This window comes from Hyaena hyaena, unplaced genomic scaffold (genome assembly GCF_003009895.1).
Source record: "Hyaena hyaena isolate Hyena2069 unplaced genomic scaffold, ASM300989v1 scaffold_328, whole genome shotgun sequence".
Classification (NCBI taxonomy): Eukaryota; Metazoa; Chordata; class Mammalia; order Carnivora; family Hyaenidae; genus Hyaena; species Hyaena hyaena.
Genome location: NW_024080958.1, coordinates 1,221,161 through 1,241,495, shown reverse-complemented (window position 1 = coordinate 1,241,495; position 20,335 = coordinate 1,221,161). Strand labels below are relative to the sequence as shown.

The 20,335-nt window shown below is 44.1% G+C and overlaps 1 protein-coding gene across 3 annotated transcripts in view; it reads left to right on the top strand.

Moving 5' to 3' along the window:
- The window catches only part of SLC2A9 (solute carrier family 2 member 9), a 241,274-nt gene that overhangs the window by 48,156 nt on the left and 172,783 nt on the right, over positions 1 to 20,335 (top strand). The gene's annotated exons all lie outside the window — the stretch shown is intronic.

The window sequence follows — 20,335 nt, the reverse complement described above, 5'->3', positions numbered from 1 at the left end:
ACCTGGACAGACCCATAACAAGTGAGGAAACCAAATCAGTTATCAAAAATCTCCCAACAAATAAGAGCCCAGGACCAGATGGCTTCCCCAGGGAACTCTACCAGACATTTAAAACAGAATTAATACCCATTCTTCTACTATTACCCATTCTTCAAACTATTCCAAAAAATAGAAATCGAAGGAAAACTTCCAGACTCATTTTATGAAGCCAGCATCACTCTGATTCCCAAGGCAGACAGAGACCCAGAAAAAAAAGAGAACTACAGGCAAATATCCTTGATGAATACAGATGCAAAAATCCTCAACAAGATACTTGCAAATTGAATTCAACAGCACATAAAAAGAATTATCCACCAAGATCAAGTGGGATTCATTCCTGGGTTACAAGGCTGGTTCAATATTCGCACTTCCAGTGTTTTACAGGCTGGTTCTGTGCCAGACCTCTGCCAGAACACTGGGGGTTAGGACAGGGAGAGAGAGAGAATGAGACCAGCCCCTGCCCTCGAGGGGAGTGGGGAGATGGGAGATACAGAAACAGACAATGGTGACAATGTAGAGGGTTCAGTTCCTTGACTTGGCGTGTCCTGGGAGAGTGCAGGGCAAGGAGAGGGTCTTCAGAGTTCCCAGGGGCCCGTCCTGAGGACCTTATTCCTGGGCACGGAGCCACGGAGGTACCTTATGACTAAACGTTTTCCTGATCTGTTCTTTTTGGGTTTATGGCTTTTAGTTACAGCTAGTGGTCATTTGGGTATTTGTTTTGTCTGGCTTTTGTTTGGGTCTAGAATCTAGGCATTAGGTTATGTCAATCAAGAAGAGTCTGTAAAGCAACCAAGAGTGTTTTTTTTGGGGGGGTCTAAGGACTTGCAGGATGGGAGACAGAGGGCAGAAATGGAAATTGTGCTCAGAATTCCAAGTGGGACAGACAGACTTCTAAAGGCAAAATCCACGAGTTTACTAAACTTCTTCTGAAGGAATGGTGATTGGTGCTGACGGAGTTAAACTGAGCACCTAACGCAGGACTGACTCCGTAGCCAACAGGTGCTACATTGTGTCTATTACAGTCCACAGTCTTCTAAGACCTGGTCACTGGACGAAAGTCAAGAGTTCATGGTGTTCCAGAACAGGAGGCGATGCAAAGGTCTTGCTTCCTCAATACCTTCCCAACCCCATTTTGAGTGACTGTCTTAGGAATACTTACTTCACTTTTGGGGTTTCCTTTTATAGGTCAATTCCCCAGGCCCTCCTAACACTTCCCTGCGGTTTGCAGGTTCAGATTTGGTTCCACCTACCTAGGCTGTTAGGTAGGTATCCATTCCTGGGGGTGCTGGCTTCTGCCCGACGCATCTGCACCCTTCATCCACCTTACCCTGCAATGGTGGAGGTAGGTCAAGGCTATCTGGAGGCTTCCTGGAGGAAGTGATGCCTCAGCTTCATCTTAAAGGTAGAACAAAGTCACAGAGCATTGTGATCTGTGACATATTTGCAGGAATGCAGGTGTGATGTGGTTGGAACGCAGGATGCCTTTTGGGGAGCACGGGGCAGGAGCTAGCTAAAGGGTAAACAGAAGCCAGGCTGTGGAGCTTCCTGGGGGCTTTTTGGGCTTTTCCTTGTTTGGAGCCCGCCATCCCCATGTGCAAAGCACAAGGGAGGCTGGGCCGGTGGGTCCCAAAAAGTTCCCAGGAGCCCCGGACTTTGCAGAATTGTCCTTTTAAAATGCAGACACCCTCTGACAGTCCCTCAATGTCTTTTATAGCTGGTTTGTCCAAATTAGGAAAAAGAATCAGTGCTATATTTGTGACAGAAATACAGAAAAATAATGACAAAAGTAAAATCTATACCTAGGTGTTTCTATTCTATTCCCTTACTTTTCTGGGCATTTGGAAACTTTTATAACAGAATGTCCAAAATAGTTACATCATTACCTCTTTGCAAATGTGTCTATATATGTGGAAGAAGAGGGCAGTTTCCAAATCATGCTACTGAGCCCTGTCCTGTTCAATGTTGTCACCAGTGTTTTGGACAATAATCTGGAAAGGATGTCTATTATATGTCTCAGTTGATGAACTGGGAGGAATAAGGACTGTGTTAGAAAATGCAACGTGTCAGAATCAGGTGCCAGGACAGCTCTAGTTTTTGTTCAGTTTTTTTTTTTTTTTTTAAACTCTTCTCCACTTTGAGACTCTGTGTAAGTTCATTTGAAAAATGGGGTGTGATGGCATTTGAAAGCCAGGGACCTGGCTGGCCTCCCCAAACTCTTACTGCAGCCAGTGGCTTTGATTTTGTCACTGTGACATCATCCTGACACGGAGATCTGATTTGTCCATATTTGTCTTCAAAGGAATATTGGAGGGGCGCCCGGGAGGCTCAGTCGGTTAAGCACCCGACTTTTGATTTTGGCTCAGGTCAGGATCTCATGGTTTGTCGGATTGAGCCCCGTGTCGGGCTCTGTGCTGACAGCTCAGAGCCTGGAGCCTGCTTCGGATTCTGAGTCTCCCTCTCTCTCTGCTCCTCCCTGCTCATGCTCTGTCTCCCTCTGTCTCAAAAATAAGTAAACATTTAAAACATATATATATATATATATATAGGAGGGGTGACTTGGTGGCTCAGTTGGTTAAGCACCCGACTCTTGATTTTGGCTCAGATCGTGATCTCACAGTTTATGGGTTCAAGTCCCATTCCAGGCTGTGTAGTGTGTGGAGCCTGCTTGGAATTCTATGCATCCATCTCCCTCTCTCTCTCTTTCTCTCTCTCTCTCTCCCAGCTCTCTCTCTCAAAATAAATAAATAAGCATTTAAAAAAGAAGATTGGAAATTGACACTCTTGCTTCACCCTGACAGTGTGCAGAAACTCCAGCAGAGGGTGGAGAATGTTTGCACTCATGGTTTGTGGACCCAAAAAGCCATGTGAAACATGAACCCTGAATGAAATGATGTGGATGGAAAAATAGAAGTTCCAGCCACAACTGTGGGAACAGGAAGAAGGAGCAATTTGGTCATTTAAAGCTTGTCTTTGATTAAGTTACTTTAATTTTTTGATCAGCTTTAAAGCAGTTCACAGCAAAATTGAGCAGCAAATACAGGGAACTGCCCCCCATATCCCTCACCCCCAAAAGCTCCCCCCCACTATAAACCTCCTACACCAGAAAGGTACATTTATTGTCACCAAGGAGCCTGCCTCCGCACATCACCCCGAGTCCACTGGTGACCTTTAAGGCTCATTCTTGGTGTTGTATCTTCTGTGGGTGTTGACAAATGTAGAGTGACACGTAATCACCACTGTGGAGTCTTATAAAACAGTTTCACTGTCCTAAAAATCCTCTGCCTTGCCCCTTCCTTTTTCCCTCCCTACTGATCCCTGGCAACCACAGATCTTCTTACTGTCTCCATAGTTTTTCTTTTTCCAGAATGTCACCGTTTGGAATCCTACAGTATGTAGCCCTTTTAGATTGCCTTTGTTCACTTAGTAATATGCATTTAAGGTTCCTCCAGGTCTTTCAGTGGCTTGAAAGCTCCTTTGTACTTTAAAGCTGAATAATATCCAATACATTAATACATTGTATTAATACAGTGTAACAATAATACATTGTCTGCATGTACCGATTTATTGAGCCACTCACTTGCTGAAGGATATCTTGATTGCATCTAAGTTTTGGCGACTATGAATAAAGTTGCTATAAACAACTACTTGCTGGGTTTTGTGTAGACATGAGATCTCAGTTCACTTGGGTAAATACCAAGAAGCACCGTTGCTGAGTCAAAAAGGGGAGAGTATGTTTAGTTTTGCAGTGAACAGACAAAGCATCTTCCTAAGTGGCTGTACTGTTTTTCATTCCCAGAAACAATGAGCAAAATTTCCTATTGCCCTCCATTCTCACCAGTATTTGATGTTGTTAGTACTTTAGTTTTAGGATGTTCATAGGTGAATACTGGTATCTCGTTTTCACTCTAATTCCCTAATGACATATGATGTTGAATACCTTTTCATATGTTTTTTGGAAAGATAGAAATATCTTTTCATATGTTCACTTGCCATCCATAAATCTTTTGTGAGGGTCTGTTCACATCTTTTGCCCATCCTTTAATCAGATCATTTGTGTTGTTTTGGTTGAGTTTTGAGAGTTCTTTGTGTATTTTTAGATTACCGGTCTTTATCAGATGTGTCTTTGCAAATATTTCCTCTATGTCTGTGGCATATCTTCTCATTCTTTTGACATTGTCTTTCCCAGAAGAGAAGTTTTTAATTTTATGGAAGCCCAGCTTATCAGTGGTTTCTTTCATGGATCGTGCTTTTGGTGTTTTATCTAAAAAATCTTCACCATGGGGCACCTGGGTGGTTCATTTGGTTAAATGCTGACTTCGAGTGAAGTCGTGATCTCACAGTTCATGCGTTCAAACCCTGCTTCAGGCTCTGTGCTAACAGCTTGAAGCCTGGAGCCTGCTTTGGATTCTGTGTCTCCCCCTTTCTCTGCCCCTCCCCTGTTCATGCTCTCTCTCTCTCTCTTTCTTTCAAAAATAAGTAAACATTAAAACATTTTTTTAAGTCATCACCACACCCAAGGTCATCAAGATTTTCTCCTGTTCTTTTTTAGGAATCTTACAGTTTTGTGTAAATGTAAACATTTATGTCTGTGACCCAATTTGAGTTAATTTTTGTGAAAGGTATAAAGTCTGTGTCTAGACTTTTTTTTGGGGGGGGGATTGTGCATATCTATTATTCCAGTACCATTTGTTGAAAAGACCATCTTTGCTCTATCATATTGCCTTTGCTTTTTTGCAAAGATCAGTTCACTGTATTAATGTGGGTCTATTTCTGGGCTGTCTGTCTCATTCTGTTGATCTATTTTTCTGTTTTTTTAAAAATGTTTATTTATTTTTGAGAGAGACAGAGCACAAGAGGGGGGGGCAGAGACAGAGAGGGAGATGCAGAATCCGAAGTAGGCTCCAGATTCTGAGCTGTCAGCACAGAGCCCAATGCGGGGCTTGAGAGATCATGACCTGAGCTGAAGTTGGATGCTTAACAAACTGAGCCACCCAGGCACCCCCTATTTGTCTATTTTTTCATGAATACCATGCTGTCTTGATTACTGTAGCTTTATTGTAAGTCAAAGCAGGATAGTGTCTGTCCTCCATCTTTATTCTCCTTCAATGTTAGGAGTTAATTATTCTGAGTCTTTTGTTTCCCCAGATCAACTTTAGAATTAGTTTGCAGATATCAACCAAATAACTTGCTGAGATTTTGAGTGGGACAGTATTGCATCTATAGATCAAGTCAGGAAGAATGAACATCTTGACAATATTGAGTCTTCCTATCCATGAACATGGAATATCTCTCCATTTAATTCGTTCTTATTTGATATCTTTCATCAGAGTTTTTATTTTTGATATAGATCTTATATAACTTGAGAGATTTATGCCTAAGTATTTCATTTTCTTTAATATTAATGTAAATGGTAATATTTTAAATTTAAAATTCGATTTTTTTCATTGCTAGTATATAAGAAAGCAATTGACTTGTTATCTTGCAACTGTGCTATAATCAACCACTTCTTAGTTCCAGATTTTTTTGGTCAATTCTTTCAAATATTTTTCATAGATGACCATGTCATCTGTGAACAAAGATAGTTTTATTTCTTTTTTTTTTTCAATATGTATATCTTTTATTTCCTATTATTCTCTTATTGCATTAGCTAGGACTTCCCGTATGATGTGCTTACTTTGGTTTAATCTGCTTTTCTTTCTCTAGTCTCCTATAATGGAAACTTACTGATTTTAAATGTTTCATCTTTTCTAACATATTCATTCAATGCTACAAATATTCTTCTAAGCACTACTTTTGATGCATCCCACAAATTTTGATGAGTTGTGTTTTCATTTTCATTTAGATCAAGTTATTTTAAAATTTCTCTTGAGATTTCTTCTTTGATCCATGTGCTATTAAGAAAGGTGTTGTATAATCTTCAAGTATTGGGGGATTTTCCAGCATATTCTGTTATTTATTTCTAGTTTAATTCCACTATGGTCTGAGACCAGACACTGTATGATTATATTCTCTTAAGTTTGATAAGTTGTGTTTTATGGCCCAGAATTTGGTCTATCTTGCTGAATGTCCATGTGAACCTGAGAAGACTGTATATTCTACTGCTGTTGGATGAAATAGTCTATAGATGCTCATTGTATCCAGTTGGTTGATGGTGGTGTTGAGTTCAACTATGTCCTCACTGGTTTTGGGCCTGCTGCATCTGTCCATTTCTGACAGAGAGGTGTTTCAGTCTTTGACTTTAAGAATGGTTCACTTATTTTCCTTACAGTTCTATCAGCATTTGCCTTCATGTATTCTCATGCTCTGTTGTTAGGCACATATACAGTAAGGCTTGTTATATTTTCTGTATTGGTCCCTTTAATAGTATAATGCCCTCCTTTTTTCCTGTTAACTCTTCTTGCAAAGTATCCTCTGTTTGAAATTAATATAGTTTTTACTGCTTTCCTTTGATGTCAGCATGGTATATCTTTCTCCATCTGTGTACTTTTAATCTATATGTGTCTTATATTTTTTAAAAAACTTCATTTATTTTTTTGAAAAGAGAGAGAGTAGGGGAAAGGCAGAGAGAGAGGGAGAGAAAGGATCCCAAGCAGGCTCTGCACTGTCAGGAGAGAGCCCGATGTGGGGCTCAATCCCACAAAATGTAAGATCATTACCTGAGCCAAAATCAAGAGTCAGATGGAAACCGACTGAGCCACCCAGCTGCCCCATGTGTCTTTATATTTTAATTGGGTTTCTTATAGACACCATATAGCAATAAATAGACAATTTATTGTCTTGATCCACTCTGACAATCTGTTTTTTAATTGCCATATTTTAGACCATTGACATTTAAGGTGATTGCTGATATAGTTTGATGAATATCTATACCATATCTGTTGCTGTTTTTACTATTTGTCACCTTTGTTCTTTGTTCCCCACTTCTGCCTATTGTGGTTTTAACTGAGCATTTTATATGACTCCGTTTTATCTCTTTTCCTAGCATATCAATCCCCCCATCCTTTTTTAAACTTTCTTTAGTGATCCCTCAAGACTTTGTAATATATATTTTCAACTAAGCTAAGTCTGCTTACAAATTATACTACCTTACTTCACTGCTACTGTTAGTACTTTATAATAACAAAACGTTTCTAATTCCTCCCTCCCACCCACTTAGACATAAACATATAGATAATCAAAAACATTACTGCTATTATTATTTTGACAAAATAACTTGTGAGATTTATACCTAAGTATTTCGTGAATATTTTGAACAAAATAATAATCTGTTAGATTATTAATAGATAATAATCAATAAATAATATTAACAGATAATAATCTGTTAGATTAATTAAAAATAAGAAAAAAAGCTTTCATTTTCACCTTTACTTATTATTCTCCTATGCTCTTCTTTTTATGAATGTCTGAGTTTCTGACCTATATTAGGCTCCTTCTCTCTGAAGAACTTCTTTTAACATTTCTTGCAAGGCAGATCTACTGGCACCAAACTCCCTCAATGTTTGTCTGAAAAAGTCTTTACTTTTCATTCACTTTTTTGAAAAAAAATTTTAATGTTTATCTTTGAGAGAGAAAGAGACAGAATGTGAGCCAGGGAGGGGCAGAGAGAGGGGGAGACACAGAATCTGAAGCAGGCTCCAGGCCCTGAGCTGTCAGCACAGAGCCCGACGTGGGGCTTGAACCCACGAACTGTGAGATCATGACCTGAGCCGAAGTTAGATGCTTTATTGACTCAGCCGCCCAGGTGGCCCTACTTTTCATTCACTTTTGAAGGTTAATTTTGCAGGGTACAGAATTCTAGGTTGGTGGGGGGATTTTTCCTCACTCAACAACTCGAGTATTTTACTCCATTCTCTTCTTGCATGGTTTCTGAGAAGTTGGGTGTAAATTTTATCTTTTTCCTCTGTAGGTAAGATTTTTTTTTTTAATCTGACTTCTTTCAAGAGCTTTTTTTTAAATCTTTGATTTTTCTGAAATTTGAATATGATATGCCTAGGAGTAGTTTTTTTGCTTTTTGTTTGTTTTTTTAGCATTTATACTGTTTCGTGTTTTCTGAGCTTCCTGGATCTGCAGTTTAGTATCTGATGCTGATTTGAGGAAATTCTCATCGTTATTGCCTCAAATATTTCCTCTGTTCCTATCTTTCTCTTTTCTTCTAGGCATTCCCACTGTAGGCATATTACAGATTTTGTAGTTTCCCCCACAGTTCTTTGATACTCTCTTCTGGGTTTTTTTTTTTTTTTCCTGTACGGTGTGCCCCTCTGTCTGTTTTTATTTTTCCTTCCCTTCCCCTTTGTTCATCTGTTTGACTCTTAAATTCCACATATGAGTGAAAAATGATGATATTTTCTTTCTCTGACTGACTTCTTTCACTTAGCATAATACATTCTCGTTCCATCAGTGTTTTTGCAAACGGCAGGAATTCATTCTTTTTCATTGTCAAGTACTATTCCATTCTATGTATATACCATATCTTCTTTATTCAAATTCATCAGTGAATGGAAATTTGGGCTCTTTCGATAATTTGACTGCTATAAACACTGGGGTGCATGTGCCCCTTCAAATCAGCATTTTTGTAGCCTTTGGATAAATATCTATAGTGCAATTGCTGGGTTGTAGGATAGTCCTATTTTTAATTTTTTGAGGAAACTCCATACTGTTTTTCAGAGTGGCTGCACCAGTTTGCATTCCCACAAACTTTGCAAAAGGGTTCCCCTTTCTCCACATCCTTGCCAACGTCTGTTGTTTCTGAAGTTGTTAATTTTAGCCATTCTGACAGGTGTGAGGTGGTATCTCATCATGGTTTTGATTTGTATTTCCCTGATGGTGAGTGATATTGAGCATCTTTTCATGTGTCTATTAGCCATCTGGATGTCTTCTTTGGAAAAGCATCTGTTCATGTTCTCTGCCCATTTCTTTACTGGATTATTTGGTTTTTGGGTGTTGAATTTCATAAGTTCTTTGTAGATTTTGGATACTAACCCTTTATCTGATACATCACTTGCAAAAATCTTCTCCCACTCTGTTGGTTGCCTTTTAGTTTTGCTGATTGTTTCCTTTGCTCTGCAGGAGATTTTAACCTTGGTGATGTCCCAATAGTTCATATTTGCTTTTGTTTCCCTTCCGGAGACATGTCTTGTAAGAAAGTTGCTGCGGCTAAGGTCAAAGAGATTGCTGCCTGTTTTCTCCTCTAGGATTTTGATGGTTTCCTGTCTTACATTTAGGTCTTTCATCCATTTTGAGTTTATTTTTGTGTATACAGACCCTATGTCATAGATGTATCGGGAAGGTTAATGTATCCACGTTACAGGGGTGGGTTGGGGGGCCCTTTAACTCTGCTTCCTAACTTCCCACTCGTTTCCTGTCTGACCACTTATGCCCCATTTGGAAGAGAACACCCATGTGCCTGTCCAGCCCCTCACCTGAGTTATCTCATTTGCATAAATTATCAGGTGGGGGCTGAGAGGCCTACCATGAATAACAAAGACACGCTCATCACTCAGGACATCCCAACGGTTTAGCGGCTATTTTCCAAACATAGGGACAAAGGCCAGCCGGATTCTTAATTATCCAACTGCATATATGGAATGTATGTCATACGAAGGTATGTTCTCAATATAAAAATACTCCACGATGTCTGTTAAATGAATTCGTAAACAAGAGCAGGAAGGTGTGAGGAAGAAAGAATAAAAAAGAGACCTCTGGGCTCTAACGTATTACCACACTCTCATACCACGTCAGTTAGGACTTCCTTGAAACAAAACCAGAATCCTACAAAAGGTAACAGTGAATAGTTTGGCTTTTATAATGAGTTAGTCACCATTCTATTGATTTCTGAGTTGGGGACGTTTGGTCTTCTCTTGGGAGGGGAGGCAGAGTTTGGGCCTCCCTGGTGTTGGTATAGTGGCACCCCCTCCGCCTATCTGTGGTTTCACTTCGCTGGTGTCAGGCTCCCTCAATCAGCTATGCTCTGGAAACATGACTTTCCCCCTGACGTATGGTCCAAGTTCATAGTCGCCTCGTGCTTTATTATAGTGCCTCTGTCCTCACCCCACTTCATCTCCCCACCAAGGCATTTTACCCTCTCACACCCTCACAAGGAAAAGAAATGTGAGTACAGTACAGTAAGGAGAGAGCTTGGGGCCACATCCACATGACATTATTTACCACATGTTGTTACAATTGTTCTACCTTGTTATTGTTAATCTCTTACTATGCCTGATTTATAAATTAAACTTCATCATAGGGTATGGAGATATAGGAAACACATAGCATATGCGGGGTTCAGCATTATCTGAGGTTTCAGCCACCCACCGGGGGCCCTGGAATGGATCCCCTGCAGATTAGGGGTCCGGGGGCGGCTACTGTATTTAAGCCCTGGGCTTCAGCAGAGCATTAATTTGACTCCCCGCAAGTTCCCAGCAGAAATGGTACATTTCATCATTTTCCTCTCCCAATCCTCCCCTAAGGGCAGGTAAACAAGCATTGGTAACGAATAAAATCATCTCTCTCTACAAGAGCAGATCTGCCCCAATTAGCTGCCGAAGTTAGATGCTGGTCAAAGGAAAGATTCCAACAAGCCAGGAGACAGAGAACCCAGAAGCGAGTTCTGGTCCTTTTAATTAATCCCACCCCATGCTGCAGTTTTAGTGGCTGTTCCGAGGGCCCCGGCACTCTTAGGGGAGCAGAGGCCCACGGCAGAGCACCTCCGTGTGGCCCCAGGCCTGCTCTCAGGGAACCGGGTAGGGTACGGATAGGGCACGGCGAGTGTGGATTGTGTCAAAGACATCAGTGCTGGGCGTGCTGATGGGGAGGTGCAGTGGCTTGGCGTCTTGAAAGAAGACAGGTGACATTACAGGAGAATCCAGTGCATCTTGTCATTACAGAAACAACTGGCAATTATTTTCATGGAACAAGTATCTCTGGTTAATTTCAGCATGGAAGAGGACTGCCTTTGATATTTAAATCCCAAAGCCTTTCCTTTTTATTCTTTTTTTTTCCCCCTCTCTCTCTTGTTTGCCTCACTTTGTCTCAGTAGTTATATAAGCCAAACAGGTTTCTATTAGCAAAAGCAAACAGCACAAATTTAAATTTTAATAATTTAATAATAAGACTATTGCTATGAATCACTTTGTGTATTTCTCATTTGTATAGCAGCCCACGTAGCAGGCGTGGAAATAATAATCTGGTTGCACAAATAAAGGAGCCTGAAAGAGAGAGACTGAGGAGCTGGCCCAATGCTACTCAGCTCATGGGTGATAGACTGTCCCTGAAGAAGAGAGTCCCATGGGGTGCCTGGGTGGCTCAATCGGTTAAACGTCCAACTTCAGCTCAGGTCATGATCTCACAGTTTATGAGTTCGAGCCCCGCGTTAGGCTCTGTGCTGACAGCTCAGAGTCTGGAACCTGCTTCCGATTCTGTGTCTCCCTCTCTCTCTGCCCCTCCCCTGTTCACACTCTGTCTCTCGTTCTCTCAAAAACAAATAAACAATAAAAAAAAGAGAGAGAGTCCCAACCTCAGCCCCACTCAGAGGCCATTTTTAAGGCTTTTCTCAAAAATCATCCATATCTGCTGGTTTATATTCTCTCTTGCATGTGCTCTTTAAGCTAATAGTTACATTGTAAGCATGCTTCCATGTTCTTGAAAATTCCCCATCGCCAGAATCTCTAATAGCTGTGTGCTGTGGCATCATAGGACCGTCCCATCTTCCTAATGTGGGTCTCTTAGATTGTTTCCAGTTTTTCTCTAACGTAGGACATTGCTACATTGCTTAAATTGGGAGCTGTGAGTCATTGTTTGGTGTGAATCATGGTCCGGGTCTGGGGTGTTTGTGTCTGTGTGTCCTAGATGGGGGGGGTGGGGTGACCCCCATGCCTGCTCTTCTATGCCCTGGGGACCCCAGCTTACTGGAGCTGAGAAGCCTGTATCTTTGATTCGGAATTTTCCCATTTCACAAAGTTTCTCTGGGAAAAATGCTTGCGTTGAACCTAGTGGAGAAGGGAGCCCAGCCTTATCAGGGCTTGGGGAAGCTCTGTGTAGACGGGTGGGGGCCCGCAGTAGCTGCAGCCAGGCGGGGGGAACAGAGGCAAAATTAGCCCAGAGAGGCAGGAAGTCGGGAAAAGTTGGAGGAGAAGTGTCAGAGTCGGGTCTGCTGGTGTGACCAAACCCAACAAATAAAACTAGAATCATTGTGTTTGTGAGCCATGGGAGAGAGCCACTGATATTTACTGAGTGTCTACTGTTGCTAGACATCATCCCAGGGACTACACACCTTCATTTAATCCTTCTAGTGGTCCCGTCTGTAGGCTAGGGTTTTTAGTCCTTTTCTGTAAATAAATTATCCCAGAACTGGCTCAAGACCATCACCCTGAACTTGGAATGGGTCAGATGCCCTAGGAAAGCTCCCCATGCCTCAAGATTTATCTTTAGGAGCCAGAAGCAATTTGAACAGTAATGAAAACGCTCATCATTTCTATTCCAGCCAGCCAGGGGACATACGGAAAGGAGTGGGAAGTGTTATTTCAGAGCAAATGACAGACGTGTCGGTGTGAATGCACTGCCCCACTGTAAACACAGCTATGCACTCTTTCAAAAGAATGCTGTGGCAGGAGAGAGGCTCAGGATGAATTCTGGCTGAATCAGAAGAAACTTTGGGAGCGCACACACTCTACTGCTCTCTCTGGGGGCCAGAGAGAAAGTGAAACTTCCTTTCTTCATCTCCTATATAATTAAAGTCAAAGGTTCCCCCTCCCATTGCAAAAGTGGTTGGTGGGAGAACCCAGAAAGCTCTGCGAGTCTTACTTGCCTGACTATTGCTTGCAGTCAATGCATCTTCTTTCATCGGGTTCAGCTTTCATTGTGGGAGTAGAATATATTCTCGTGTCTATATGTACAGAGGCCTCTTTCTCACCCCGTCAGTTAGCTGGATTCCTCCAGGAGAGTCGCACAGCAGGGAGAAAAACCTCACCACAAACATGCAGACTAAATATCGAGCCAAGTCAGAGTGGGGCCTGGGCATTGTCCTTAGGGCTGGGAGGTGTGTTGGGTCCCGGGGTTCCCTGCCCCCAGGTCTGATGTTCACTAGGACTCATAGGACTTGGCACGTCAGGATTCACGACTCCTCACCCAAGGGTGGGATTTACTCCAGTGAAGGGATTCGAAGCAGAGTCATCAGAAGGAAAAGCCACACGGGGCAAAGTCCAGAGGAAACCAGGAGCAAGCTTCTGGAGTCCTCACTCGGTGAAATCACTGAGTCAATCCTCCAGCAATGTCATTCCTGACCCCCCAGAGACAAAGCGGGTGTTTGGCATAAACCATCCCCTGCATACTGTGGGCTTTGCGAGTCACTTTCATCAGATCTGGGAGTGGTGGGGGCTGTCCCTGAAATCCAAGCTCCCCAACGCCAGCCTCGGGCCAACCTTGCGTGCAGGCCTTTCAGAGGAGGGAAGCCTCAAGCCAAATATGTTAACTTCGGCACAGGAGGCCCTACCTCTGCTTGTCAGGTGACATCAGGTGACATTGCTGGGCTTGTGGAATTCTGTCTCTGGGTGGTCCTTATTTCAAGGAACGTGGTTTGGCGGTGGGCACTTTCGTAAGGGACTTCCATACTGTTTTACTCACTGTGCCAGCATCTCCAGTGGCGTTGAGTGTCTGAGTGTCTTTACAAATCCCGAAAGAGTTATGGGCATGACGTGCTCAATTATGCAGTGTGTGTGTGTGTGTGCGCGCGCGCGTGTGTACTGCAGCCCATCCACAAAAGTGTTCTATTTATGTGCAGTTTTATAGCACTCCTGAGAATATTTTTAGATGAATTCATGACAGGCTCTGCGTGAATCAGTAAGGAACATTAATATTGTAAAACAGGCTACAGGGTAATTTGCCTCCCATTGCCTGGCAATTTCCTGCCATCATTTGGAGGTGTTCTAGGCTGGTCTTCCTGGATGGGAACTGCGTGCTTTCAATTTGTTGCCAGAAGCTTGGCCTCTGAGCTGTCGGTTGGGGAGTTAGTGGTGAATTATTCATGGCTTCCGAGGCCTGAGAAATAAGCAAATCTAGGCCCTGTATTTTACAGATCAGAAATAACGTTATCAACACCACTAGCGGCCACCCCAACTTCTGATTTTTAGTGTGTGATGCTTGTGGACCCTGCTCTATGTTTTATATCCGTTTTCATGTTAAATCCTCACAGTAACTCTTTTAAGGAGGGGAATGACTTAGCAGATGAGGAATCGGAGGTGAAGAGAGGTTAAGTAACTTATTCAAGATCGACCAGCAGAAAAGTGACAGAGCTGAATAAAATGGATTCCGGGGCCCTTAACCACTTAGAAGCCTGCCCTCTGAGGCAGAGCCGCATGGAGGATGTCACAGAGATCAGAACGGTGCAAGCAAGTCTTGAACCCAAGACTCTTGGCTCTTACTCAGTCTCCTTACCTTTAACCGTGTAGCCTCTCATTTATTTCTAGCCAGTTTAGGCTTAAGTGGGTACTTGCCATGATATAAATACTACTCGATGAGTTCGTGAAAGAATTCTTTTCAACTCACCCTCCCTTGTGAATTGCAGGATCTTCCTGGCTGGTCCGGCCACCTCCAGTCTAAACTTACTGAAATAACCCCTACACTGCATCCGCAGGGAATGTTCTAGAGCACAAATTAGACTCACGATTCCATGTTCCCCAGGGTCCACACGATTGTGTGTGGTCTCCTCAGGCTGACAGTCAAGGCCAGTGATGAGCACTGTCTGGGCCTCTGAGGATTCTGTTTCCTATGTTGCCAACTGTCCAACTCAAGCCCGTCCCCACCTGCCCTTCTTGCTCACCTGATGTGGTGAGCATGCACCGCCTTTCTCGGCTTCCTGCCATCGCTCTACTTCCACTCCATTTATAGATGTGCGTTAGCTCTACTATTCTCTCTACTAGACTACATGCTCCTTGAAGGCAGGGGCTGCAGCACTTGTATCTGGAAGACAGGCTGGGAACCTGGGCACCTGGTGGTGAGGAAGCAGGTGTGGGGAGCCAGAGAGAAAGACAAGCTTGGGCCCCTTGGAAGTGGACCCAGAGGCACATGAAAGGTGGAATCCATGGATGAGATGGTCCAAATCAGGCCTAGACATTAGCTAGCCTAGTCATCTTAAAATTCTATTTTGTTGCAGAATACTCTTTTCAAATAGTCTTACAAGTTCCCCCAAACACAAAGGAATCTTCTAGCCAAAGGCTCAGATCTCCTACCCACCCTTTATGACTTTGCTGAAATCTCCCCTCTTTCTTAAAGACTCCTGGCACAGTAGTGGTGATGGCATGGGCTTTGGAGTCAGGTTCATTGTCTTTGGTAAAGTAGCTGCTATAACAAGGAACCCTTAAACCTCAGTGACTTAACACAGTGACAGTTTATTTCTCATTCATGCCACCATCAATGAGCAAGTGAGCAGAGACACCCGGGCTCCTTCAGCTACCAGGACCCAGGAATGGTGGCTCTGCCATTCCTTAGGGCTTTGGAGGTCTCTGGTGGTTAGCCTGTGAATGATCAGGCTATAAGGAAAGGGAGTGAGTGAGAAGGCACCCAGACTTTTAATACCTTGCTGGAGGTGACACACATCACTTCTGCTCATGCTTCTTTGGTGAGAAGTAGCCATGTGACCACATCCAGATGCAAGGCACCGAGAAATGTGACCTGGCGGTGTGGCAGGAAGAGGAGGGCTCAGACACTGTGAGCACGGGGGAAAGAGAGGTCTGCAATTCCACTGGATTCTATATGGCTTTCAGATGCATTTCTCAACTCCAGAGTTTTCTCTTCTTTTTTTTTAAAAAATTTATTAATTAACTTATTTATTTTTATTTAAAACATTTTTTAATGGGGCGCCTGGGTGGCTTAATCAGTTAAGCGTCCGACTTTTGCTTAGGTCATGATCTCGCGGTCCGTGGGTTCAAGCCCCGCGTTGGGTTCTGTGCTGACTGCCATCTCAGAGCCTGGAGCCAATTTCAGAGTCTGTATCTCCCTCTCTCTCTCACCCTCCCCTGCTCACTCTGTCTCTCTCTCTCTCCTAGAAATAAATAAAAAACATTAAAAAAACATTTTTTAATGTTTTTTATTTATTTTTTGAGAGAGACAGCGTGAGCAGGAGAGGGAGGGAAAGACAGAATCTGAAGACAGGCTCCAGGCTCTGAGCTGGCTGTCGGCACAGAGCCCAACACGGGGCTCGAACCCACGAACCGTGAGATCATACATAACCTGAGCCAAAGGCAGACACTCAACCGACTGAGCCACCCAGGTACCCCCAGAGTTTTCTGCTCTTAATGAAACTTCACCAGATGGCTGCCTAAGGTTAAACAAGATGAGGTGTATACTGATGTCTGATACATACGTGGCAGTCAATATTCGTTCTCTGTCCCTTCTTCTCCCCTACTCCAGTCTTTCAATATGCAACAGAAGTACTGATATGATCACCTTTGTGTTTTCCCTACTGAGTCGGAACACAGTAGTGGTTAAGAGATGGGGTCTGGAGTCCTGCCCCTCCTATATGCCAATCGTGTGACTTGGGAAAAGCCCCTTATGGCTCTGTTCCTAAGGTTCATCTGCCCAAAGAGAAGTTATAAAACAGTCCCCGCCTCATAGGGTTGTGAAGACGATGGAGTGAGTTCATATGTGTCCAGTTCTCAGTGTTCACACGTATCAGATCCACACGTCTCAAATTCAGTGAATGTTTGTGTAATGAGTTAGCACAACAACCCTCATCGGCTGGCTCTCATAAGCCTGTGTCTGCCTTTCATCCTCTGCTGAAGTCATACCTGGAGAAGTCAAACATTAAATCGTTACAACTGTTACTTTGAAACCAGCTCTCAGGACGTTTGAGGAAAGCGCAGGGGGCACAGGCTTCCAGCTTTCCCCAGCCCTCTGCAGAGGTGCCTTCCATCCTCCAACTTTCCCAGCCTGAAAACACAAAATCTCTGTAGGGACGCCCAAAGCAACAGCCAGGAGTGCGTGATATGAAAGCGGGCTGCTTTCTCACCAGGCCCTTGAATGCCTGGAAAGGAAGAGAAGATTTCTTCCTCAGCAGCGTCCTTCTAATTTCTGCATATCAGTTCTCGGACACCGGTCGCAGCTGCAGGCGTGATGAGAAGAGGCTTTCAAGGGTGGCATTAGCACGGCTCCTGGGAAGGTGGCTGTGGTTGCTTGAATCAGTGCCAGATTGCACTGGGGACAAACGTCACGTCCAAGAATAACCTTCTGTGTGTGGTGGGGGAGGGGTCCTGCTTATTGGGCGGCAAGTGGTGCCCCATGCCGTCCTGGGTACTCACTCCTTACACCAGCTTCTCTGAGGGTCTTGACCCTGTGATGCTGTGGCCCTGGGGAGGGGGCGTTCTGCATCTCTGCCTTCCTGAGGCCCGTCCAACCCCTGGCTTAGCAGTTTATCACACTTCCTCCCACTGTGCTCTGTGCTCCTTGGTTGTGACCCTTGTACTTTAGCACCCAGCAGAGTGTATAGCCCATAATTGATACTTATTTTTTTTAATGTTTATTTATTTTTGAGAAAGAGCGAGCAGGGGAGGGGCAGAAAGAGAGGGCAACAGAAGACCTGAAACGGGCTCTGTGCTGACAGTAGTGACCCCGGTGTTCACTTGAACTCACAAACCGTGAGACTGTGACCCGAGCCAAAGTCAGACCAACTGAGTCACTCAGGCACCCAGATACTTACTTGTAAATCAATAAATGCGCCATTGTACTTGGCTGCTTCACTGCCACCTTGACCGTGAAGTTCCGAGCCCCGTAGTAGAGTTGTCCTTTAGGGCTCCAACGTGAGGCCGGCCTTGCACAACCTCCCCTACTCCATCAGTTAGCCACGTGGGCAAGTTGGCAACTCTCGGCTCCCCGTTCTGTACATGAGGGTTTCTGCCCCTAGCTTTGCTGCGAGGCCAAAATGGGATAGTTTAGGTATCTTGGTAGTTTCAGCAGTTGCAAGGAACAATTTTGTCCGACTGAAGCTGACTGTTGACAAAATAGGGAGCAACTTGCAGGACTAGTGCCAGGCCTGGTGAGCCGCCCCATTCCTTAATGATCGTCTTAGCGAGGGGCCTGTGACCCAACCAGGGCCAGTAGGATATAAAGCGAGGATTGCTGGAGGCTTCTGGAGAGATCGTAGCAAGAAGAGACCCTTGAGAGGCTAGGATTGCTCTCTCCAGTCACACACAAACTGGGGAAGCACGAGGCCAGAGTTTTCTAGAAGTCCTAGTGGTTGGATGCAGCCTTTAAGGTGAGGTCAGCACTGGAGAGCAGAGTGAAGCAAAAGGAAGTGCTGGATTCTTGGCAATGTTACTGAGCCACCAGATGACCAGCTCTGCAGCTCAGCACTCCTGTGCGTTTGCACTCGTGTAAGTAATAAGTATCCTTGCTGTTAGCTGCTTTGAGCTGCAGTATCCTGTTAGGTGCAGCCAAGAACGTCCTTACATTTAGTGCATTATCCTCCCCAGTGGGCTTGGAAGACCTTTGGGATCTGGGGGCCATGATGGTTTATTTCCGTGTCCAGCTCAGGTCCTAGAAGTCAGGGCACGCTTGTTGAATGGGTCAGTGGATGATGAGTGTCTCATACATTAAGGTGCAGAAACTTCATCATTTTTCAGAACATCTCTAGTTGCTGATACTATGTTCTGGCCTCCCTCCATGCTATGAGCAAGGTAGTTACGGAGCCAAAGAGAGAGCGAATGGGAAGAGAATAGGGATCACATAGGGATAGGATGCTTCCCTCCTCTACTGCCATCAGCCCGTTTGCCTAGCCCAGAAACCGTGCAATCTTCTCTGTTCCTCGTAGCCATCTGGAGCACCTTCCCTCCCAGGATCTGGGGCCAGTACCCCCCACCCCCCCAGTTAGTCTTGTCCATCCTACTCTCAAAACATCTTGGATCCACACCCTTGTCTCCACCTTCACTGCTTGGTCAAGGCCACCCACATCTTTGGACTTTTGCCCTGCCTCTCAACACGGGGCCAGCTCCCTCCCTAGCTTCCTTCTAGGTCCCTCACCACTCTGAAGCCAGAGCAGTCTGCTGAAAATGTAAACCACTCCCCTCGCTAAAACCCTCTGATAGCTTCCCACTCCACACCCCACCCCCCCGCCCCCAAAATTCCAAGTAACAAGCAAGCTGGCTGCCATGACCTCTAAGCCCCGTATGACCGGCCCTTCGCTGCCCCTCCAACTCCAGGCGGCCCCTTCTTCTCTTCCCTGTCCCATCCCACCCCCACTGGCCTCTTTTCAATTCTGTGGACACCACGAGCTTTCTTCTGCCGTGCACTCCTGACTTTTCCCTCTGCTGGGGATACTTTCCCACCTTTTTTTTTTTTTTTTTTTAAGTTTTGATTGGTGGAATGCATTATGCTTAAGAGTATATAAAATGCACACATATGCATTGCACACACACATGGTTTAAAGGATGCTTGTAAATCTAGATCCTGGCTAAGAGTAAGAAGATTAAGAATAGAGGATCCTGCCAGATGCCCCTCCCAGATCATTTCCCCCCCCCCCCCCCCCGGAAGTGACCCCTGACCTGACATTTGCAATAATTATTTCTTTGTTTTCCTTTGTATTTTATAATCTGTATGTAATTCCCCAAAATTGTTTATATTTTGTATATTTTGGATAGAAATATGGTATCAGTACCCTTTTGTTTCTGGCTTATTTTGTTCAGTGTTGTATTTTGTGAGGCTTTACTATACAAGCCTGTGTTTGCGTGTTGCTGTAGTTCGTGTTTGTGGCTCTGGTGTTTCCTATGGTGACTCTCCACAACTTGTCCATTCTGCTATGGGTGGACATCTGGGTGTTTCTGATTTGGGGCTATTATAAGCAATGCTACATGGACATTTGGGTAGATGTCCCAAGGCGGGTGGAAAAGAATTTTTTAGAGGAATTTCCTAGAAATGGATTTGCTGGCTTCTAGGTTAGGGGCATCTTCAACTTTAGCAGATGATGCCAAACTTTTCCAAGATGGTTGCATAAATATGACACAGTGCACGAGAGTCCGCTGCTGGTCACTAACTACTTGGTCTCACCAGACCTGTTAGATTCTAGCTTCCTTGGGATTGTGTGAGTTTTACCGAAACACTGAGCACTGCTCCAAACTCTAGTGTGACCCTTCCAACAGCCCTGGAACATTGGTGCCATCATCCCATTTTGTAGATGAGGAAGCCAAGGTCCAGTTGGCTTAGATCATTAGTACTCTGTTGTGCTGGGATTCAAGCTGAGGTCTATGCATCCTGAGCATATGTTTATTCTGCAGTGTCATATGCTGGCTCTGGTACCGGTGGGTAGCTATGAGTA